The sequence below is a fragment of the Pongo abelii genome, chromosome 6 (genome assembly GCF_028885655.2).
Source record: "Pongo abelii isolate AG06213 chromosome 6, NHGRI_mPonAbe1-v2.0_pri, whole genome shotgun sequence".
In the NCBI taxonomy this organism is placed as follows: Eukaryota; Metazoa; Chordata; class Mammalia; order Primates; family Hominidae; genus Pongo; species Pongo abelii.
The window spans coordinates 55,477,903-55,503,799 of record NC_071991.2 but is presented as its reverse complement, the minus strand read 5'-3'; the positions used below and the strand labels follow the sequence as shown (position 1 = coordinate 55,503,799).

Genomic DNA, 25,897 nt, shown 5'->3' with positions numbered 1-25,897 from the left:
GATGCAAAAATCCTCAATGAAATACTGGCAAACCGAATCCAGCAGTGCATCAAAAAGCTTATCCACCATGATCAAGTGGGCTTCATCCCTGGGATGCAAGGCTGGTTCAATATACGCAAATCAATAAATGTAATCCAGCATATAAACAGAACCAAAGACAAAAACCACATGATTATCTCAATAGATGCAGAAAAGGCCTTTGACAAAATTCAACAACCCTTCATGCTAAAAACTCTCAATAAATTAGGTATTGATGGGACGTATCTCAAAATAATAAGAGCTATCTATGACAAACCCACAGCCAATATCATACTGAATGGGCAAAAACTGGAAGCATTCCCTTTGAAAACGGGCACAAGACAGGGATGCCCTCTCTCATCACTCCTATTCAACATAGTGTTGGAAGTTCTGGCCAGGGCAATCAGGCAGGAGAAGGGGAAATAAAGGGTATTCAATTAGGAACAGAGGAAGTCAAATTGTCCCTGTTTGCAGATGACGTGATTGTATATCTAGAAAACCCCATCGTCTCAGCCCAAAATCTCCTTAAGCTGATAAGCAACTTCAGCAAAGTCTCAGGATACAAAATCAATGTACAAAAATCACAAGCATTCTTATACACCAATAACAGACAAACAGAGAGCCAAATCATGAGTGAACTCCCATTCACAATTGCATCAAAGAGAATAAAATACCTAGGAATCCAACTTACAAGGGATGTGAAGGACCTCTTCAAGGACAACTACAAACCACTGCTCAAGGAAATAAAAGAGGATACAAACAAATGGAAGAACATTCCATGCTCATGGGTACGAAGAATCAATATTGTGAAAATGGCCATACTGCCCAAGGTAATTTATAGATTCAATGCCATCCCCATCAAGCTACCAATGACTTTCTTCACAGAATTGGAAAAAACTACTTTAAAGTTCATATGGAAACAAAAAAGAGCCTGCATTGCCAAGTCAATCCTAAGCCAAAAGAACAAAGCTGGAGGCATCACACTACCTGACTTCAAACTATACTACAAGGCTACAGTAACCAAAACAGCATGGTACTGGTACCAAAACAGAGATATAGATCAATGGAACAGAACACAGCCCTCAGAAATAACACCGCATATCTACAACTATCTGATCTTTGACAAACCTGAGAAAAACAAGCAATGGGGAAAGGATTCCCTATTTAATAAATGGTGCTGGGAAAACTGGCTAGCCATATGTAGAAAGCTGAAACTGGATCCCTTCCTTACACCTTATACAAAAATTAATTCAAGATGGATTAAAGACTTAAACGTTAGACCGAAAACCATAAAAACCCTAGAAGAAAACCTAGGCATTACCATTCAGGACATAGGCATGGGCAAGGACTTCATGTCTAAAACACCAAAAGCAATGGCAACAAAAGCCAAAATTGACAAACGGGATCTAATTACACTAAAGAGCTTCTGCACAGCAAAAGAAACTACCATCAGAGTGAACAGGCAACCTACAAAACGGGAGAAAATTTTCGCAACCTACTCATCTGACAAAGGGCTAATATCCAGAATCTACAATGAACTCCAACAAATTTACAAGAAAAAAACAAACAACCCCATTAAAAGTGGGTGAAGGATATGAACAGACACTTCTCAAAAGAAGCCATTTATGCAGCCAAAAGACACATGAAAAAAATGCTCATCACTGGCCATCAGAGAAATGCAAATCAAAACCACAATGAGATATCATCTCACACCAGTTAGAATGGCCATCATTAAAAAGTCAGGAAACAACAGGTCAGCTGGAGAGGATGTGGAGAAATAGGAACACTTTTACACTGTTGGTGGGACTGTAAACTAGTTCAACCATTGTGGAAGTCAGTATGGCGATTCCTCAGGGATCTAGAACTAGAAACACCATTTGACCCAGCCATCCCATTACTGGGTATATACCCAAAGGACTATAAATCATGCTGCTATAAAGACACATGCACATGTATGTTTATTGCGGCACTATTCACAATAGCAAAGACTTGGAACCAATCCAAATGTCCAACAACGATAGACTGGATTAAGAAAATGTGGCATATATATACTATGGAATACTATGCAGCCATAAAAAATGATGAGTTCATGTCCTTTGTAGGGACATGGATGAAATTGGAAATCATCATTCTCAGTAAACTATTGCAAGGACAAAAAAACCAAACACCGCATGTTCTCACTCACAGATGGGAATTGAACAATGAGAACACATGGACACAGGAAGGGGAACATCACACTCTGGGGACTGTTGTGGGGTGGGGGGAGGGGGGAGGGATAGCATTAGGAGATATACCTAATGCTAAATGACGAGTTAATGGGTGCAGCACACCAGCATGGCACATGTATACATATGTAACTAACCTGCGCATTGTGCACATGTACCTTAAAACTTAAAGTAATATAATAATAAAAAAAAAAGAAAAAAAAAGAGAAAATAGTCGAGCAAAGGAAGAGTAAGCTCAAAGGTGGAGTCTCAAGAGCCATTTCAATCTTCCCACCCCAGCCAGTCGAAGCAGTGGCACAGGGCCTCCCAAGCCCGGGAGCCGGAGATGGAGGAGGAGGTGGAAGAGTCCAGACTGCCTCTGCAGCTTTGGACCCTAGGGGGAGGGAACCTGCCAGGGGGCGCGTGGAGGTCCGCAATCTGAGACCACGAAACGGCTTACAGCTGGACGTGATCGCCAAGGCCCTTCTGGGCTGCTTCCAAAAGCGTGGAGCTTGGGGTGCTGCGTGCGCTGGGGAGCACGTGGGGGGACACGCAGGGACTGCCTGCACGAATGGCTTCCACCGTACGCCCCCACCCCACATTTCACAGTTGCCCTGAGGAACGGGAGGTCTGCAAAAGCAGCAGGTACAAGTCATTGAGGCTGAGGCGAGTCAGGCCTTTCCAGACCTCGCTCAACTCCGCTGTGCTGCGCTGGAAATTGACCGGAAAAGGAACTATGAGAAAATAGTCGGATAAATGAGAACTAAGCTCAAAAGCGTAGGCTCAAGAGCCATTTCAAGCTGGGCTGCACTGGAAATTGACTGGAACAGGGACTATGAGAAAAGAGTCAGGCAAAGGAGGGGTAAGCTCAAAAGTGGAGGCTCAAGAGCTGTTTCAAGCTGGGCTGTGCCGGAAACTGACCGGAACAGGGACTATGAGAAAATAGTCGGGCAAACCAGGAGTAAGCTCAAAATCGGAGGCTCAACAGCAGTTTCAAGCTGGGCTGCACCGGAAATTGACCAGAATAGGGACTATGAGAAAATAGTCTGGCAAACGAGGAGTAAGCTCAAAAGCAGAGTCTCAAGAGCCATTTCAATCTTCCCACCCCAGCCGGTCAAAGCGGTGGTGCGGGGCCTCCCAAGCCTGGGAGCCAGAGATGGAGGAGGAGGTGGAAGAGTTGGGGTTGCCTCTGCAGCTTTCGACTCTAGGCGGAGGGAACCTGCCAGGGGGCGCGCGGAGGTCCGCAGTCTGAGATAGCTAAACAGCTGGACGTGATCGCCAAGACGCTTCTTCTTGGCTGCTTCCAGTTGATCCATAATTTCCTGGCGCAGCTCCGGGAAAAGGTGCACGAACTGCAGATGCGTCGGTTCTCCAGCAGGACCACTCTCGGCATTGGTGAGGAAAGGTCAGGAGAGCCCTAGGAGGGAGCTGCATGGCGCTTTTCTTGAGTCTTGAAGGAGATCAGTTTAACAAGCAAGGGTTTGTGGGTGCCTAGTAGCAAATAATAGCAAGGTCTGAGCTCTGGAAAAGCGTGGCAAGAATCGCCAAGCCCCATTAGTTCTTGCTTTAAAACATTTTCAGGGTTTTCTGACAGTAATCACCCCTATGTCACAATAAGGAAATGTTATCTGAATCAGGGCAGCCAATTATCGTAGTTAGTAAAAATGATTAGCTGGCTCTTGGGGAACAGACATTATGTTTCTCAGCACCTGAAAGCAGAATAAAATGGAGTAAAAAAAAATTAGTTGAGAACATTTATAATGGAAATAGGGCCAAAGTAGATATATATTGCCCGATTGACTTCCATCTTGCTGTGGAGCTTCAGTGCCTACAATTGGGAGATTTCCTTATTTATGCACTTGAAGGGTTTTTCTTCCCCCCATTCCCTTTCCCTCATTCGCTTCATTTTCTGTAGCATAAGAGGGAGCTTAAATGTTGTTGCTGTTGGTATAGAATCAGTTTTGAGCCTGGCCCTAAGTCAGACTGGCTGCTGATATAAACTGTCATAGATAAATGTCTCTTAATGTCAATTATTGTAATTTTCTCACTGTAAGTTGACTGTTGATGTCAAAGTTGAATGTGTCCCCACACTTGAAGTGTTAACAGTATTTGAGGAATGATGGAGGTTCAGACTTGGATTTTATCAGGTATCTAATTATGCCAGTGAACACATCCCACATCCGGAATCAACGTGGTCCTGGAAACCAAGCTGTATTGCCATCCCCAACACAAGCTCCAGTGCACCAAGGTCTCATGCATTGAAGGAACCCTAGGGTTGGGTGAAATAATGCGTGACTATCATGAGTGTTATGGGAGTTCAGAAGTGTGAACAAATGCTTTAGGATGGGAAATGGGAAATGAGATCAGGGAAGACTTTTAGGAAAAGGTGAGATTCGAATTGTGACAAAAGGCTTATATTTGGATATGTGGAGCTGAGATCAATAAGTGTCAGAGGCTGGCAGAACAGCATGATCAAAGTCATAGGAGGCAGAAAACATGAAAGCCAAGTAGGCTGAAATGAAGGGCACGAGAAAGTAGTAGGAAATAAGTTGAGAAGGTTGATTGAGACCAGCCTTGGAGAGTCTAATTCAAGGTTAGGTGTAAGGCATTTGAACTTCATCTGTAGGAAGGCGTTAATTCTTTTCTTTAAAATTTTTTTTAATGAGATGAAATCACATAACATAAGATTAATCCTTTTAAAGTGAACAGTTCAGTGGCATATAGTACATTCCCAGTATTGACACCAAACGATTTTTAAATAGAGTGACATGATCAGAAGTGAGCTTCAGAGATTAACTTGGCAGCAGTGTGTAAGAGAGACTGAGAAAGGGAGCAGAAAGAATAATTGGAAAACTAGCACTAGAATCCAGGCAATAATAGTCTTCACGAGGGTAGCCACAGCAGACATGGAGAGGAGGGGACAGGTGAGAGCTGATGGAGACATTTGACAGGACTGGATGGGTGGCCTGGTAGAAGAGGAGCCTGGGAAGGGAGAAAGTTCAGGAATGAAGGTTTTGGATTTGGGAGTTATCTCTGTAGACGTGAGCACCGAAACTTTAAGAATGAGTGAAACTGCCAAGAGAGAAAAGTCGGCAAAGGACAGATACTTGGGGAAAACTTTTGGTTTTAAGAGATGAGAGGAAAAGGAAAAACCAGATAAAATCAGAGTAGTCACAGAAATAGAGCTGGGAAAGTTGGTGTGATGAAAGATGAGAGGGGAAGAGATCCAAGAATCTAACCAAATGCTACAGAAAGATGCAAAAGAATTGTGATAACTAAAAGGTTGTTGGTCATTAAAAAAAAAAACTTACGGGAACTTAGTAGAAAGAAGTTGGTCAAAGATCTTGTCATTGAACTGGGGGAGAGAGAGAGATAGGGAGTATATTGGTTTGAAGGGCTGTCAGATCGCAGAGAGTGTTTTAAGGTCTAGGAGTCTTAAAGGCTGAGGGGAAGGATCAAGGGAAGAGGATGAGATTAAGATTCCAAGAGAGGAAATAATTAGTGGAGCAAGTCTTGGAATATTTGGGAGGGGTAGAATTAAAGGCACAAATTTGAGAAGCTAACTGTGGGAAAGAGGAGAGAGAATTCCTTTTCTGAGATGGCAGGGAGTAGAAAAGCGAGGATCACTATATGGAGAAATGTTAAAGTGGAGATAAAAGAAGTTGAGAGTGCTGGCGTCTAATGGTCTTTGTTTCAGTGAAGTATGAGGCTGGGTCACCTTCCGAGGTGAGATTGACAGGATGTCGGGGTCCAGGGGACATGCTTCTGTCACAGCTTGGAAAGGGCATGTGATAAGCCCTTCAAGCATTTAGAATACTGTCATCATTACACCATATCATTTTTTTTTTCAGATGTGGTATGTGGGTTAAGGGAGGGAAGGAGAGACACAGAAAGATTCTGAGCATCTTTGGAAAGCTGGATGAATTTGGAAGTATATTTGACCTTTTCCTTATATATCATTTGAAGAGTTTTTGCCAGTGTATATAGTTGTTAGGAGAATTAGAAATAGGATACAATGTAGTTGAATAGGATAGTCTTTATATTTTAAAATTAATGAAGCCTAATAAACAGTTAATGAGCATCTTTACAACCTTTTAAAATTTTCAACCTTTTAAAAATTATAGCAACTGTGCTTGCGGACAGTCCAAAAACACACCATGGGCCATACTTTGCCTATCCTGGTATAAAACAAGTAAATCTTCTGAGAAGTATTTAAGATAAGCCCAGGACAGTTAGTAATATAGGAAAAGATCTGGATAAGAATGGTTGAGAATTTCAACATTGCAATTTTTTAATTTTTAAAAATTTAATTTCTTCAATAATTATTGAATTAATTTGCATTTATTTTGTTAGCCAAGTGGAGTAATTTTTGAATTTTTAAGAGGCTATTATTGGTGGTTTATAAGACGACTTGCCAAGTATATTTGGGATAAACATAAGAAATACCATTATAAGATCTCAGAAGGGAGGTAGGACTTCTCGAATAGCCAAGGAAATGCACTCCTCCATGACGACAGTGAAAATACTTGGAAAATTATCAAAATCATTTTCTTCAAAACTCCGGAAATTAACCGAAGGTTTACAACAATCTAAAGGACATTAATTCAAGAAAAGCTGCTGAACTTCTATAAGAACAGCAAAGTTTGTGGTGCTTTAACTTGTTCTATTCCCCACTCTTCTCTCCCCAGCTCCATGGTATCCTTGAAAACAAGCAATTCCCCAGCCAAACAGGGGCACAGGCTGCATTTGCAGCTCCTGTAAAAGCTCCATACCCAGAGCAGTGTCTCCCAGCTCCCTGGTGAAGTCTTATGTATACATGGGGCGCTGGCACAGGTGACTCCAGATTAGTCTCTTAGGCCATCTAGTAGCTCCTAGGTCTCGGCGCTTGCAAAGAGCTTGCAATTCATCAAGGGTTGAGCTGCACAATGGGGCTTTTAGATGTGCTGCTGAGGAAGTGATTGCCTGCATTAATCGTCTTCTGATGAATGCTAGAAAAACTGATCTAGAGTGGCTCCTCTTGGTTAGAACTAGCTGAAGCATACTGTATATATTTACTTCTTTAAAAAATTTCATATAAAGGAATAGAAAATAATACTGAAAAAAAAAGGTCACAATCTTCCATAATTCCATCACTCTTACCAATTACCTGAAGTAAAAAAACTCTCTCAAGTCTCTCCCTTTGCTTGTCAAGCCCCGCTGCAGAGAGGTAAGCTCTGTTCAGAATTTGCTTTGTGTCCTGGATTTTTTCCTATGCTCTTAGAGACAGGATTAGCTGGCCGTCTGGCTTTGTGTGCTATCTTTTCTAGACATGTAAAATAATACATTTGAAATACTTGTTTTAACGGTATTTTATAATAAAGCAGCTTTTAATAACTTTTCTTTTTTTCTTGATTCCAGCCGTCTTTGTGGCAATTTTACATTGGTAAGATTTAGTTTCAGTTTGAAATATTTAAAAACATTTGAATTAAAAATTGCCATCACTCTTTGCATACAGTAAAACAATAACTTCTGGCTATATTTGTAGAACATCTTTATGTGTACCAATTTATATGTATATTTTGCTTTTTTACAAACCTCATATGTGAAGCAGCATTTACAAAATAGATGCATTAGGGGAATAATAACTTATGAATTAAAATAGTTTTGCTTTACCAAATAATTCACTACACGTTTCTTTAAATATCTAGCTTTTCTAGTGTATTTTGCATGTGTAGTTCATTTAAAACCCTCCTTTACTTTATGGTAATTATATGTTGTTAGTGAAATAACTTTTTTTTTTCTTTTTTTTTTGAGACAGAGTCTTGCTCTGTCTCTCAGGCTGGAGTGCAGTGGCACAATCTTGACTCACTGCCTCCCAGGCTCAAGTGATTCTCATGCCTCAGCCTTCTGAATAGCTGGGATTACAGGTGTGCACCACCACACCCAGCCAATTTGTTGTATCTTTAGTGGAGACGAGGTTTCACCATGTTGGCCAGGCTGGTGTCAAACTCCTGGCCTCAAATGATCCACCTGCCTTGGCCTCCCAAAGTGTTGGGATTACAGGCATGAGCCACCACACCCAGCCAGTGAAATAACTTTGGTGATGGCTGGGCACGGTGGCTCACGCCTGTAATCCCAGCACTTTAGGAGGCCAAGGCGGGCGGATCACAAGGTTAGGAGGTCGAGACCATCCTGGCTAACACGGTGAAACCCCGTCTGTACTAAAAATACAAAAAATTAGCCGGGTGTGGTAGTGGGCGTCTGTAGTCCCAGCTACTTGGGGGCTGAGTCAGGAGAATGGTGTGAACCTGGGAGGCGGAGCCTGCAGTGAGCCCAGATCGCACCACTGAGCTCCAGCCTGGGCAACAGAGCGAGACTCCATCTCAAAAAAAAAACTTTGGTGATAAAGTTTTAGTAACACCTGCCAATTGGAAATCAGGTAAAAAAGAAGACAAAGATTCTGCAGTGGTTATACAGAATTAAATGGCTTTGAGCCTTTCAGTGTGCAAGCCTGTGTACATTATTTTACAAAAGTGTTTATAAAAATTTGTAAAATAATATTTCCCTCTGCAATATTTTATTTTTACCTGTGCTCAGCAATTTCTACCCTTGGGAGGTATGAGATCTGCCCCTATGTTCTGTTGACACAGTGCTGCTCTAGACATTTAGTCTGCAGGGAGATTTTGATATTAGAACTGAGGCTGCAATGGTAGGGAATATTCCTGCAGTTTTTGGTACCCTGGCATATGGCCTACATGTAAAGAAGGGTTAGTGGAAAACAGGGTTAATATATGGAACTTTGCTTTATTTTCAACTTCACTGGAAAGTACTGACTACATAAATTAGCTATAGCATAATTGTTGACCATAGCTAATTTTGTTTATCACATATGCTCCTTTCTTCACTGCCTACAGCTGTTGAGTTTCACTACGAAAAGGTCTTCAAGTACACACCTGTATTCTTTGGCACTTGAAAGTTGATCCCTTATGTGATATTATACTTATTGTAAGTCTGCTTTGATCTATAATTTTATTTAAAATTATATTCTGAACCCTTTTCAACAGTTATGGAGGTATTTCCCAAGGCTGGTACATTAGAATCACTTGAAACTTAAAAACAAACACTAACCTGCTTCTGTTCTGATTTAGAGGCCTGGGATGGAAGGAAAGGTGAGAAAAGCCACAAGAATTTTAGATATACAATTAAATTGTTTTATTTTATTTTATTTTTTTTTGTGACAGAGTCTCACTCTGTTGCCCAGGCTGGAGTGCAGTGGCATGATCTCTGCTCACTGCAACGTCTGCCCCCTGGGTTCAAGCAATTCTCCTGCCTCAACCTCCCTAGTAGCCAGGATTACAGATGTGCACTACCATGGCTGGCTAATTTTTGTATTTTTAGTAGAGACGGGGTTTCACCATGTTGGCCAGGCTGGTCTCAAACTCCTCACCTCAAGTGATCTGCCTGCCTCGGGCTCCCAAAGTGCTGGGATTACTGGCGTGAGCCAATGCACCCCACCACAATTAAGTTTAAAAACCACTGAGTTAAGGAATTTCAGGTGTGTGCCATACTGGACTATAAATCCCTAAAAACATACAAGTTAGTAAGCAAATTATAAAATTAGTATTATAACAATTTATTATTTTCTTTTTATGGCTTTCTTACTTTGCTTATTGCTTATTTTAGTGTTGGTTTTGAAACTTGTTCTCACTGTAATATGATACTTCATTTTTTTTCTAGGTTAATTTAGTAACACTGAAAATGATCGTCATTTCTCTCACCTCTCATCTTTGGAATGGGAGATGACTTTTCGCACTGAAATGGTTAGATTTCTTCTTCTAACGAATTAATCTGTGGTTTAAGAATATTGAGACTATGAGGTAGAAATGTATTAGGAACTGAAACCAGCTTTTGGTGAACTGCACTGTTTCGTAAGCTATAACCCAGCTTTATTATTTAAATAGTAAAGTGTTTCAGATTATTTTTCTGTTACTCATTTCATTATCTCTCACCCTTTCCTAATGCAGACTTCTTTTTAAGATAATAAAGATGAATTATAATAGCTGAGGAAGGAGGACAAAGAAAGCACTGAAGAAGTGATAAAGGGGAATGAAATGAGATGTTATCAGAAATTGCTTTCTTTTTGGCTATAGTTGGGAGATCCCATGTTTTACCTGGGTCTTTTACTGATGATTATGATTTGGCTCTCTTTTGATTTCAAGATAATCTCTTTTAAGAGATAATTTTTGATATAATTTTAAAATAATTTTCTGTTTTTCGATACTTAATCTTTAAAATGGAGTTTTCTGCCGTACACATCTCACATAATTATTGTGAGGAGTAAGTGGGATAGTGAATGCCAAAATTGCAGTTTTACATTTAGAAGACACCACAACCGTCCATCTTCCAGATCTGCTCGCAGCTGGTTGGGGGCCTAGTGAAGCATTGAAACTGGCTCTCCTCACTCTAACCATTGCTTTTTGTTTAAATTGTGGTAAAATTTAGATTTAAATTTCTAATAAAAAAATTTCAATACGTTTATCATTTAAGCATACAATTCAGTGACATTAAGTACATTCGTGTTGTCTTACAACTATTACCACTGTCCACATCCAGAACTTTTTGCTATCCCAAACAGAAACTCCACCCACTAAACACTAATCACACCCAGCTCTATTTTCTGTCTCTATGATTTTGCCTATGCCAGGCCCCTCAGTCACTGCTTTTTAATTTTCATCCCTATATTGCCCCTATAAGTTTCAAAGCATTGGATACATTAACATATGTATGACATCTGAACATTTTAAAGGTATTTCCAAAGACAGAATATAAAATAGTATTAAATAAAGAGTGTAACTGTGGCAGGGTCTGGACTTTGGTGACAGATTGCTGGATTCTAATAGCAGTTCTGTGCTTTATTGTATGATGGCTAGTCAGGTCACCTCTCAGATTCTCAGTAATCTCATCTGCTCAGTAGAATAATGCCAACCTTAGAGGGGTTTAGGGAAAATGAAGGGAGATAATGAATGGCAACACATAGTGAATACTTAACACAAAACAATAGCTGTTATTAGTAACTTATTTATATATTTAATATTTCCTTACATATAGACTTTTGCATATTAGATATCCTTTAATTACTGTATTGCTTTGTTATCCTCCTAAGCAGAAAGGAAAATTCTTTATGAACTCATATTTTGCCAATCAACTATGAGGTAATGGCCTTTCAGACATCAGCTAAAACAAATCTTTAATTTAGTAGTTACTCGTGTTGGATGAGGCAGATATGATTATAGCATATAGCCTTTTTTAGGGAGAGTGCATTTTAAACAATGTGGCCCTTTTTTGCTTTTAGATTTTAGGAATGAAAACAAGAAATTGGTGGGGAAATAAAACACAACATGCTGTTGTTAATCCACGAATTTTTTTTAAATTATACTTTAAGTTCTAGGGTACATGTGCACAACGTGCAGGTTTGTTACATATGTATACATGCGCCATGTTGGTGTGCTGCACCCATTAACTCGTCATTTATATTAGGTATATCTCCTAATGCTATCCCCGCCCCCGCCACCCCATGACAGGCCCCAGTGTGTGATGTTCCCCTTCCTGTGTCCAAGTGTTCTCATTGTTCAATTCCCACCTATGAGTGAGAACATGCGGTGTTTGGTTTTTTTGTCCTTGCAATAGTTTGCTGAGAATGATGGTTTCTGGCTTCATTCATGTCCCTACAAAGGACATGAACTCATCCTTTTTATGGCTGCATAGTATTCCATGGTGTATATGTGCCACATTTTCTTAATCCAGTCTATCACTGATGGACATTTGGGTTGGTTCCAAGTCTTTGCTACTGTGAATAGTGCTGCAATAAACATACGTGTGCATGTATCTTTATAGCAGCATGATTTATAATCCTTTGGGTATATACCCAGTAATGGGATGCCTGGGTCAAACGCTATTTCTAGTTCTAGATCCTTGAGATTAATCCATGAATTTTAACTCAACAGCACTTTTACTATCCTAATGAAGACTTTATTTTATATGCTGAAGTGTAAGACACTAAAATAATCTGCTTTTTAGTATATAGCATTTGTGAGCAACAATAGTTAATCAACATTGAGCTTTCGCTTTGTACAGAGGATTAGATGGAGCTATGAAGTAAGCTAGAAGCATTGGATTCCTTGCCCATGACGCTTATGGTCATTATATTTTATTTCCTAAGAGCATGGGAAAAAAAGAAGTAATTTTCTATATGCAAAGTTGTACAGAGGCATGAAGGCATCCCTGTTTATGATAGAATTAATCAGAGGTCAACCTTCAAGCATCTCAAATGTGGGGGATACAACCACATTTGGTAAAATTAAACATATACTGTCTACACATTTTAAGACAATATTAGAGAAACTCTTTAAATCGTTGGACCATCCCTCCAACTCTTCAGTTTGAAAACCTACAGGCAATTTGAAAGAATAGTACAGCGATCACCTGAAAATACGTGCTTTTTAAAGTCCAAGAATGCAAAATATCGAGGAGTAATTAGGAAGTCTTATTATTGACCTTTTTTTTCAGAAAAAAAAATGTTCTAAAGAAGTGATAAAAATAAATATTTTAAAGTTTTAATTACATTGACAATATGTGCCTTTTTTTTAAAAAAGAAAAGGGACTTTATTATTCCTACTTCAAGACCAATATTGAAGCACCTTCATTTTTGGAAGGACTGTGGATGATTATGAATGACAGGCTTACTGAATATCCTCTTGTAATTAATACAGTAAAACGCTTCCATCTTTATCCAGAGGTGAGTCATAATTTGAGACAAATAATATTTGTAGAGTGATCCTTTTTATCAGATAAAAATAGTAAGCACAATCTTGTTGAAAAGAAAGGAAGGGGACCTTTCAGGTTTATTAGTTGTGTGTATCCTTATAGTTGAGCAGAATATCATAAGTTCTTCTCTTAAAATTTAAAGACCCCAGAAACTGTTCTCTCATGAACTCGAAGAATGAACCTTAGTGTGTAAATAATGGCCAGGGTAATAGACAAGCCAAATGGAAAAGAGAGTCATGGGAGCCAAAACGGTTCTAAATGGGGATGGGCTTTTGGCTTTGGATACCTCGTAGGTGGGCATGATGACCACGTGAAGGGACGGTGAGAATGATGGGCTTGAATAGTGATATTGGAGTTATGTTAGTAAAGTAAGATTTCTTTTTCAGCCAGAAATCTATTACTATCTTCCAACACTTAGCCTAAAAGAGTATGGTTGTTATAGTAGTCTGTAAACGCTAGAAATTTGAAAAACGGAGACAAAATTAGTGAACTCAAGTTTGTGAACTCAAGATAAATGCTAAATTTGACACCATGGTAAATACTACTGTTGAGTTTAAAGTTGTCTGAGAATCCAGCATATTAATTAAAAGTTACTGATTTCTAGTCCTTTATTCATATTTTTATAGCTTTTAAAAATTATTCTTTAGATTTTGAAATGCTTAAAACTAGACTTAGAAAATAATATTCAAATATGTGTGACCAACCATCTAGAATAAATAAATGCTAATCTTTGTCATTTTTGCATCAGCTATTTTAAAATAATTAAAATATTATAAATACAGTTAAAATCACCTTTGTTCTGCTTCTAGTCCAACTTATACCTTTATTAAAATTTGGTGTGTGTATTCATCCAATCTCTGTTTTCAGATTGTTTGATGTGCTTTAAGTCCACATAAATGATCTCATACTGTATGTGTCACTGTAGGATTTTTTCTTCAAAATTGTATTTTTGAACTATCTGTATATATATATTTCTTTAATTTTAACCATTTTATAAATTCTAAAGTTTATGTATTTCCCCACCTTAATATATTATTTCCAATTTTTCAATTACAAGCAATGTAATCTAAAATGTACACTTTTGTAAGGTTTTCTTCTGTATATGTGCAATATTTTGTCTAGGATATATACCTAGAAGTGGAATTGCTGTTATAGAGTGTGTGCTTTTTCAGCTTTACCAGATATTGCTAAATTGCTGTCTGAAGCAAATGTAGCAGTTCACACTGCTGTCTAGAATTTTCTCATATCCTCATTAGAGTTTGAATTGTCAGACCCTGTGATTTTTACTCTTATGATGGCTGTGATATGCTTTTTTGTTTTAATTTGTTCTTCCCTTATTATTTATGGGGATAAATATATTACCATGTTTAATAAGCATTTGGATTTTTTCTTCTATCAACAACATATATAAATCTTTATCACCAAATCAGCTTTTTTGAGGTATGACTTACATGTAATAAAATGTGCCAATTTTGAGTGTACCATTTTCTGAGTTTTGACAAATGTATGAAGCTGTATATCCATCACCACAATTGAGTTACAAAACATTTTCAGAATGCCAAAAAATGCTCCATTGTGGTAACTGTCTTTTCCCCCACTGAATTAATTGTCTCAGTACGTTCGTTGAAAATTGATTGACCACATTATATGTGAATCTGTTTCTGGACTCTATTATTCTCTAGATCTATAATTATGCCAGTGCCACACTGTCTTGATTACTGTAGCTTTACAATAAATCTTGAAAGTAGATAGTTCTCCAACTTTGTTTTTCCTTTTTAAAATTGCATTCTATCTAAATGTTAGGGTCAGCGTATTAATTTCTCAAAAAAAAAAACCTGCTGGGATTTTGGTTGGGATTATGTTGGATTTGTACATGTATTTGGGAAGAATTGACATCTTAATAATATTGAATTTTCCAATCCACGATCATGGTATAGATCTCCATTTTGTTGATTATTTTTAATTTGGCTCAGCAATGTTTTGTATTTTTCAATGTACAGTCTTCCTCAGTACTCTTTTGTTATAAATGGTATTATTTTAAAATTTTTTATTTTTCCATTTTTTCTTGCTTTTGTATAGAAATATAGTTGATTGTGAATATTAACTTTGTACCTGCATCTTGATGAAGTCAGCGGTTCTAGTAGCTTGTTTGTAGAATTCTTTGGATTTTTCTATGCACATGATGATATAGTCTGTAATTAAAAATAGTTTTACTTTCCAGTAGATATACCCTAAATGTTTTTAAAACAGCTTTATTGAGGTATAATTGACACATGGCCAATTAGATGAAGTGTCATATATGACCATATTATGGTCATATAGATGAAGTGTAAAGTTTGATTAGTTTTGGCCCACCTGTAAAACCATCACCACAGTCAAAACAATGAGCATATCCCTCATCCCAAAGTTTCCCTGTGCTCCTTGGTAATCCCTCCTTCCTTCGTCTCTCTTTGCCCACATCCCATCCCTAGGAAACCACTAATATTCTTTTTGTCATTATGGTTTAGTGTGCATTTTCTAGAATTTTATAGAAATAGAAACAGAGTTGTTCTGTGCCTAGGTCTTAATGTATGCAGTTGACTGAGTGATGACACAGATAGATCGGTGCCGCTGAAAGAAGAATTTATGAGTAATACTTCCTTGGAGAAGAGGACAAGTCACATCACACAGAGCCACAGGAGAGAGACAGTTTGGTCAGGCGGAAGCAGTACTGAGGGTGAAGCCTAGGCCATCGCTTTTATTGGGGTTTCTATGGGAAAGGGAAAACCGGGCAGAGTTTAAAAAAGAAAAGAAATAAACAAAATCAAAAGACAGTCGACAAACTGGGAGAAGATATTTGTTTGGTTTCTTTTTGTTTGTTTGTTTGTTTTGAGACACAGTCTCACTTCATCGCCCAGCTTGAAGTGCAGTGGCGTGATCTCGGCTCCCTGCAGCCTCTGCCTCCCGGGTTCAAGCGATTCTCCAGCCTCAGCCTCCGAATAGCTGGGATTACAGATGCGTGCCACCACGCCTGGCTAATTTTTGTATTTTTAGTACAAACGGAGTTTCACTATGTTAGCCAGGCTGCTCTCAAACTCCTGGCCTCCAGTGATCCCCCTGCCTCGGCCTCCCAAAGTGCTGGGATTAAGGTGTGAGCCACCATGCCCGGCCAGGAGAAAATATTTGTAATATACCTCACAGATAAAGGGCTAATACACCTAATATATAAATAACTCTTAATTCTTTATATATTTAGCTTCTGGAGGCTTCAGGGTGTCAGTTTGGTGATGAAGAGAGCTGGAATGATGACACTCTCATTCCTACAACAAGGAAAATAGCTGGACAAACTGCAAGATAACACCTTTTCTTGAACCCTTCAGAAAACTGAGGTCAGAGGACAACCAATGCAAAATTTTAAGGACAGGTGCCTGCAGAAAGCAATAGGAACTGAGCATTCTGGAATAGGAACTGCTTGACTGAGATAGATGCTTTTGAATGCCATATAAGCTGGTAGAAAGATTAAACCAGAAATTTTTAATGAACTTCTACAGGCTTAGTGTGAGCTGGCATGAAATGTGAAGGTGAGCAGGCTCTGTCAGGGAAGATTGGGGAAGTATTTAGAGAAAGCTTTCCCTATGGTGCTGGCTAGGGGACAGGAAAAGCAATCATTTCTCAGACTCTGCTCACACCCATGTTGTGAAATCTCTCCTAAGGAAAAGAAAGCCATGATCTTTGGGGAGAACAGTATCAAACCCATTGTCTGAGGACACTGGTGGGTATCCAGTGAAGCTGGTGAAAGAGAACAGGCAGGAAAAAAAAACAAACCTAAATGTTAAAAAACAATCATATTCCTTGAGAAGGGAACACTTATGAAGGGTACAGCCCCCAAATCCCAAATTCACAGTACCTGTCTAAGATTGAGGCTTAACTGGATCATCAGAAAACCTGTCACTCTTCCCCCATTACATTAACAAGCCTTTTGTAAAAATCACAGTGGAATGTGACTGAGTGAGTTTTGCAAGGCATTTTCTTTCTAGGGAGCAGCACAAAGGACAACCCAAAACCAAGTTCAGAACAAGGTACCACTAGAGGAATTTGAAATCGCTAGTGTCCATAGCAGCAACAAACTCCAGCTTTGGTAACTATAGCAATTACAAACTTCAAATCCAGCCCCCCCCCCCAACTAGATTAACACAAATCCCTACGATAAAGACCTAACAGTAAGAAAGATGTTCGTATTTTCAAGCATAAAAATACCGACCTCTATGTCTACTGTCTTATACAACATGTCTAACTTTCAGCAAAAATTATGAGGCATACCTAAAGGTAATAAAAAGCACAGTCCGAAGAGACAGAGCAATCATCAGCCAGACCCAAAGAAGATACAGATACTGGAACAACTGGACAGGAGATTTAAGTAACTATAATTAATATTTTAAAGACCCAAATGGAAAAGACAGATGATACACAAGATCAGATAGATAATTTTAGCAGAGAGATGGACACTATAAGAATCGAAGGGAAATGCTAGAAATAAAAAAAGGAAGTAAAAAATGCCTTAGATGGGCTCATCAACAGACACAACACAGCAGAAGAAATAATCAGTGAGTTTGAAGATAGGTCAACAGGAATGCAAAGAGAAAAAAAAGTGGAGGAAGGAAACGATAGAGCATCTAAGAGCTGTGACACCATATCAAATATTCTAATATATGCATAATTAGAATCCCGGTGGGAGAGGAAAGGATGAGGAAGAATAAACATTTGAAAAATAAATGACTGAGAATTTTCCAAAATTAGTGACAGATACCACACCACAGATCCAAGAAACTCAGAGAACATCAAAAAGGATAAATACCAAACAAATGCATGAATGAATAGATAAACAAACCAAACATGCATATACAAACCTAGGGGTAAATGTAAACACATTACAGAGTATGAGACAGAGACTATCTCACAAAGCCTAAAATACTTATCGTCTGGCTCTTTATAGGAAAAGCTTGCTGACCTCTTATCTAGGAGAATGAATAGACTAGGGATATAATGTGAGTTTCTTGGACAGCACCAAGGGCTTAATTTGAGGTTGATGGTCTTGAACTGAGAACAAAACCAGCCAACAGAGAATTGTGCTTCTCCAGCTATAATCAGATTCCCAAGTATAAACACGGAGAAAATGGAGAATTGGATTTAATTATGTTGGGTCAGCTTTCCCTTGGATGTAGAAAGCCAAAAAGAACATTGCTCGTGGCCTTCCACCAACGTCAGCAGCAACAACAACAAAAGCCAAACAGTCTTCAAATTTACAACTTTTCCTGAAGCAGTCACGGAGCTGAGGACACAGGGCAATCAAATAACCCAAAATAAATTAAAAAGAAAAACCATGTGCAAGGAGAACAGAAACAAGCATTTAATTGCACGGGCCATGCCACTAGACACAATGGTAAAGAATTCAGCTCAAATTGTTCACCAGTCAGTCGGTAAATGCCTAGTATGGGTTAGTAAGAGAATTTGCAATTACTTACAGACATTTTGACACAGAGCTCATAAGGTGCTGATAAAAGATTAGCAAGAGTGCTCAGAAAGCATCCTCCATGGTAAAGCCTGGAGAACAGGAGCCACTTAGAGAAAGGCATGAAACCCACCCACCCACCTCTTCCTTATCTCCCCTGTAAGTCTTAAACTCTCTTAGCTTAAACTGCTGGGGGAAAGGTAACAAACACTGTCCTTTTCACATTACTGGTACAAAAATAGGCCACAGATCCTGATTTAGTCCTTGAGCCTTACTTTTGCTAACCCCTTGACGCCTGTTTCATATCTTCTCTCTCCAGTTATCCCAAACCTCCTCTCCCCCTTTCACTCTCAGCGAAGACCTTGTTTTCTACTGTTTTCCCGTGCCCATTATGTATTTCCTAGCTGTATCCCAGGTGCCTACTTCCTGGAATATGGAGTTGATTCAATATCATATTTGTTGAATGAATGAAACTATGCAAATTTTCTTGTGCTACATACTCAGTAGTCAATGGATACAACCTAAGCACAACCAAAATTAGGTTTATCTGTATCCTTAACTGCATTTGGTATTGTCACTATTTTTTATGTTACTCATTCTTACACATATGTAGTGATATATCATTATGGTTTTAATTTACATTTCCCTATTGGCTAATGATGATGTACATCTTTTTGTGCTTATTTGCCATCTGTATGTGAAACGTGTCTTTATGTATTTTGCTCCATTTCTATTTGAATTGTTTGTTTTATGAATTTTGGATCTTAGGGTGTTCTTTGTATATTGTAGACGCTAATTACTTTTCATATATGGCTTGCAAATATATTTTCCCAGTCTGTAGCTTGCCTTTTCATTCTCTTAAACAGGGTCTTTTGCATAGAAAAATTTTAAAATTTTTATGAAGTCCAGTATGTCCATTTTTCTCCTATTGATTGTGCTTTTGGTGTCAAGTCTAAGGATTCTTTGCCTAGCCCTAGAGATAAAGATTTTCTCCTGTATTTTTTGTAAAGGTTAAGAGTTTTGCGTTTTATATCTAACTGATCCATTCTGAATGAAATTTAGGTCAAGATTCTGTTTGTTTGTTTGTTTGCATATGGATGTTCATTACTCCAGCACCATTTGTTGAAAGTGGATCTTTCCTTTCTTTCCTTCACTGAATTGCTTTTGTGCCTTTGCCAAATATGTCAATTGGACATATTTTGTATGGGTCTATTTCTGGGTTCTCTGTTCTCTTCCACTGATTTATGCATCTACCCCTCTGCCAATACCATATAGGTTTTTGTTGTTGTTGTTGTTTAGAATGAGTCTCACTCTGTTGCCCACGCTGGAGTGCAGTGGCATGATCTCAGCACACTGCAGCCTCTGTCTCCTGGGTTCAAACAATTCTCATGCCTCAGCCACCTGAGTAGCTGGGATTACAGGCACATGCCACCATGCCCAGCTAATTTTTTATTTTTAGTAGAAATTGGGTTTCACCATGTTGGCCAATGTGGTCTTGAACATCTGCCCTCAAGTGATCCGCCCACATCAGCCTCCCAAAGTGCTGGGATTACAGGTGTGAGCCACTGTGTCTGGACAGTAGTCTTAATTAATGCATCTATGTAGTAAGTCTTAGAAGCAAGTAGCCTGATTCCTCCTACTTTATTCTTTTCAAAATTGGTTTGGCTAGTTCTTTTTTTCTTTTTTGCCTTTTCATATATATTTTATAACATGCTATATCTACAAAAATCTTGTTGGGACTTTGATAAGAATTGCATTAAATCTGTAAATCAATTTTGGAAGAACTGACATCTTTACTGAACCTTCCAGTTTATGAACATGGTATGTCTCCATTTATTTAGATCACCTTTGATTTCTTTCATCAGCATTGTATAGTTTTGATCATCTAAGTCTTATATGTATTTTGCTAGATATACATTTAAGTTTTTCATGTAATAGAATTATAATTTTAATTTTGGTGTCCATCATTAGCACATAAAATACTTTTTTTATGTTTATCTTTTATCATGCAACTTTGCTGAACTCACTTGTTCTAGGAGTTTTGTTGTGGTTATCTTTTTGTTGTTGTTTTAGATTTGTTGGGATTTTTTACATAGTTCTGGCATGTGCAAATAGGGACAGTTTTATTTCTTACTTTTTAATCTGTATGCTTTTTATTTCCATTATTTGCCTTTTGCACTAAAACTTTTAGCACTGTGTTTAATAAGTGGTGAATGTGAACATACATGCCTTGTTGTCAGCCTTAGGAGAAAGCATCAGTATTTAATCATTAAGCATAATGTTAGCCACAAGTTCTTTGCACGTGATTTTTACACAGCTGAGGAAATCTCCCTTTTATTTCTTTTTTTTTCTGAGAGTTCTTACCATGAATGGGTATTGAATTCTTTCAAATTTTTTTTCTGTACCAATTTATATGATTATGTGATTTTTCTTATTTTGCCTGTTAACATGTAATATGATGTATTTGAATATTGAAACAGCCTTGCATCCCTGGAAGAAAACCTTATTTGGTCATGGTATATAATTAATATATTATTGAAATCTATTTTTGCAATTTTGTTTGGGAATTTTGTGTTTATATTCTCAAGGAATATTAGTCTGAAGTTTACTTTGCTTTGATACTGTTGGTACTTTGTTGGTTTTAGTATCAAGGTAATACTAGTTTGAGGTAAAGAATTGGGAAAAGTTTCCTCTTCTCCTTTCCAGAAGAGATTGTATAGAATTCATGTTAATGCTTTCCTAAACCTCTAGCAGAAGTCTCTAGTGAAAATACCTGGGTCTAGAGATTTCTTTTTGAAGAATTTCTACATTTGAATTCAAGTTCTTAATAGTTATAGAAATATTTAAATGATCTATTTTATATTGATTTTATTTACAGCAATAGTTTGAGTTTTTCAAGGAATTGGTATATTCCATCTAAATTGACAAATTTAAGTGTGTAGAGTTGTTTACAGTATTCCCTTATTATCTTTTTGATGTATGCAGAGTCTGCAGTGATAGCCCCTGTTTCATTGATATGGATATGGATAATTTGTGTCTTCTCTTTTTCTTTTGTCCGTCTTGCTAGAGGTTTGTCAACTTTATTGACCTTTTTGAAGAACCAGCTCCTTTTTTCCCTTGGCTTTTCATATAGTTAGATATTTGTTCCCTCCAAATCTCATGTTGAAAAGTGATCTCTAGTGTTGGAGGTGGGATCTAGTGGGAGGTGTTTGGGTCATGGGGGTGGAACCCTCAGAATGACGTGGTTCCCGCCCCACAGTAATAAGGGAGTTGTCCCTCTGTAAGTTTATGTGAGATCTGATTGTTAAGAGAATCTGGGACCTCACTCGTCTCTCTCTTGCTCCCTCTGTCTTGACCTGCCCCCACCCCACTGGAACCTTTCTCTCTCGTTTGCTCCCCCTTCGCCTTCCACCATGATTATAAGCTTCCTAAGGTCTTCACCAGAAGCAGATGCTGGTACCATGCATGCTTCTTGTACGGTCTGCAGAATCACGAGCAAAAATAAACCTCTTTTCTTTCTAAACTACCCAGTCCTCAGGTATTTCTTTATAGCAATGTAAAAAAGACTAATACAGCTTTCTCTATTATTTTTCTATTTTCAATTTCATTGATTTCTACTCTTTATTATTTCCTTGATTCTACTGGCTTTCAGTTTATTTTGCTCTTTTTTTTCCTAGGTTCCTAACTGGAAGCTTAGATTATTGATTTTTTTCCTCTTTTCTAACATATTCATTTTAGTGCCATACATTTCCCTCACAGCACTGCCTTCTCTCTTGCCTATACAATATATAAATATTTAAGTAATACAAATGTTTGCTATTGGGAAGACGGAGTGGATGTACTTTTCCTGATTACTCCCTTGAAGTACAACTGAAAACCCTTTGAGTTATATACAAATCAAACATAAGAAGACTCTGAAAAGTAGAGAGAAGACAGACTTGAGACCCAAAGAACAACATGGTTATGAGTTCCATGGGCTCTCTTTGTGCCTCATTTTCTCAGATTTGGAGTTAAAGAGGCTGGCAATCCAGAAATGCCAATGGGCACTGCTATGGTTTGAATGTGTCCCCTCCAAAATTCAGGTGTTGAAACTTAATGGCCAATGTGATAGTATTAAGAGATGGGACCTGCAAGAGGTGATTAGGCCATGAAGACTCCCCCCTCATGAGTGAGACTAAAGCTTTCTTACTCTCCTACTATCTGCCATGTGAGGACACAGTGTTCCTCTCCTTCAGAAGATGCAACATCAAGGCACCATCTTGGAAGTGGAGAGCAGTCTTCACCAGACACTAAATCTGCTGGTGCCTTGATTTTGGACTTTCTTGGACTCCAGAATTCTTAGACTCCAGAATTGTGAGATATAAATTTCTATTTTTTTTCAGTTTTGCCAATTTTATTGAACCAATAAAATTACTACTAATAACAATGAAATAATTTCTGCAAGTATAAATGTGATACAGTTTAACAAAACCCATTGTTCTGTAACTATACATAGACTTTCAAAATGTCATAAAAAGTGCAGTTATGAATTGTTAACATGTTAATACACAGTTCCTTTATTCCAGCACTTTGGGAGGCCAAGGCAGGCAGATCACCTGAGGTCAGGAGTTCGAGACCAGCCTGGCCAACATGGTAAAACCCCGTCTCTACTAAAAATACAAAAATTAGCCGGGCACGGTGGTACACACCTGTAATCTCAGCCACTTGGGGGGCTGAGACAGGAGAATTGCTTGAACCCAGGAGACAGTTTGCAGTGAGCCGAGATGGTGCCACTGCACTCTAGCCCGGGCAACAGAGTGAGACTGTCTCAAAAAAAAAAAAAAAAAAGTAAAAAAAAGTTTGAAAACCATTAGATTCATTAGAGGACTAGTTGAACATCTGAAAGTGACTTTCACTTTTTTTGCATCATCTGAATTTTTTTTTTTTTTTTTTTTGAGACATAGTTTCGCTCTTGTTGCCCAGGCTGGAGTGCCATGGTGCGATTTCAGCTCACTGCAACCTCCGCTTCCCAGGTTCAAGCAACTCTCCTGCCTCAGCCTCCCGAGTCGCTGGAATTACAGGCATGCTTCACTATGCTCGGCTAATTTTTGTAGAGACAGGGTTTCACCATGTTAGTCCGGCTGGTCTCAAACTCCTGACCTGAGGTGATCCACCCGCCTCGGCCTCCCAAAGTGCTGGGATTACAGGCGTGAGCCACCACGCCCAGGGGCATCATCTAAATTTTTATAGAAGTGGATTCTTATTTCTTCTGCAATTAAAAAAAGAGAACTTCTAAGTAAAGATAACTAGTTGTACACATTCATTAGTTTCTGCTCAGTCCAAACATCCTACTAAAATGATAAAAATGTAATTTTTAAAGGGAATACACCTATAAAAAATCAAGAAGATGAAATAAAAAGCAGTACCTTTAGACTCTGGAAAGAAAATTAATGAGTAATAATTTTCACTGCAGAACTAGGAAAGCAGAGAAGCAAACTGATTTACAGCAGGCACAAGAATTGGCAAGCACAAGATATCCCTGGAAGCAGGGGTGAAGGCAGGCCTAAAAGAGAAAGATTCATTGTCAGTCTGTGTAAGGAGCTGTGAGATCTCCCAATTGTCCTCCCTGACTTGCAGCAGCTAAGCAACCCCAACCCTGGCACTACACTACAGGTTTGTTATTTGGAGAGGGAAAAGTTGCTAGACTTGCAGACAACAGGACTAGCTGAAGGCAGAGGTCCTGTATTGATACTAAATATGGAGATTAAATGAAAGTATCATTTTGAGTATTAAGACGCTCAATCTTATTCTCACTCTGCTCCTAGACCACTAGCATAAACAATCATGTCTTCCAGACAAGAAAAGCCATTTCTGGAAAATATGACCAGCCCAAGAGAAAAGACAGTAATATTCCTAAGAAAATGGCCCAGATAGAGGACACTACATGCACAGAGAGCTTCCAATTTGCTTTTTAGTGCCCCCCACTTTAAAAGTATCAGGAGTTAGCCAAAGATCACCAAACATTTAAAGAAAATATCTAACAAAAGGATGAAGCCAAACAAACAGAAAAAGCAAGTGGGAAGAAACTGAGTACTTAGGAAAGGGAACAAAGCATACACATACATATATATACATACACATACATATATACACATATACACAAACAGATGCACATGTAAATAATATCAGTAATTATTCTTAGAAAAAGATATTGTACCCACAAAACAAAAATGGAATATATGAAAAAACATTATTTTTTAAAGACCTCAGAAATTTTAAAAAACATTAAAAAGTAAGTTAAAAATTAAAATTACACAAACAAATAAAAACTGACAAAACAGTTATAAGATCACATTTTTAAAAGTCCCTATCTGGGCATCGTGGCATGCACCTGTAGTCCCAACTACTCAAGAGGCTGAGGCAGGAGGCGCACTTGAGCCCAGGAGTTCAAGGCTGCAGTGAGCTAGGATCACACGACTACACTCCAACCTAGGTGACAGAGCCTCGAGACCTTGTCTTTAAATAAATAAATAAATCCCTCAAAAGAAAAAAAGAACAAAAACCAAAGACATAAAAAAATTGAAGAGAAAAAAGAAAAAGCAAAGGATTACTCTAGGTGTACAACATCTAAATCATCAGAGAAAAAAATGGCAAAAAAAAAAAATCACAGAAAGCAGCTGACTCAAAAAGCCTACCAAATATGTTGCACAATGAATGAAAACAGTTCCCTCCCAAGGCATGTAATAATGAAATTTTCATACAAAGCATCAAAAACCATAATGACATCTATGTGCTCAACAGCAACACTAGAAGCCAGAAGGCAACAAGGCAACACATTTTAAATTCTCAGGGAAAATAACTTCAACCTAGCATTCTATATCAAGTCAAAGTACTAATCAAAAATGAGGGCAGAAATAAAATATTTTCAGGAATGGAAGCCTCAAAAAAATTTTACCTTACACATATTCTTTCTCAGTAGGAACTACGAGATTATATCAACTAAAAACCATGGAGAACATCAAGAAAGAAGACACATAAATTCAAGGAACCAGGAAACTGAACTTAAGAGAGAGGCAGGCAAATGCAATTTCCAAGATGATGATGAACAAAGAGGGATCTCATAGGATAATCATTTCAGAACAGGGTAGGTCAGAGGGTCTCAAAAGAGACTTTAACAAGAAAATGAAATTCAGGCAATACTCATATGAATAATCTGAGAGGAGATTTATACAAATGAGGGAGGGTTGTAAAACTAAACAATTTTTTTTAACTAACAAATTTTTAAAAGACAAAAGAGAAAACACAAAATTGTACAGGAAAAGAAAAGCAGCCAAGTGTGAAAAGGACTCTGAATTATTAAAAGCTAATTAGATTCTGTACACTTCACAACTAGAATACAGAATAA

At 38.2% G+C, this 25,897-nt stretch overlaps 1 pseudogene; it reads right to left on the bottom strand.

Annotated features, from left to right (window-relative positions):
• Positions 1 to 1,953: 1,953 nt before the first annotated feature.
• LOC129060718 (E3 ubiquitin-protein ligase ZNRF2-like) overlaps positions 1,954 to 25,897 on the bottom strand; it is a 42,523-nt pseudogene continuing 18,579 nt past the window's right edge.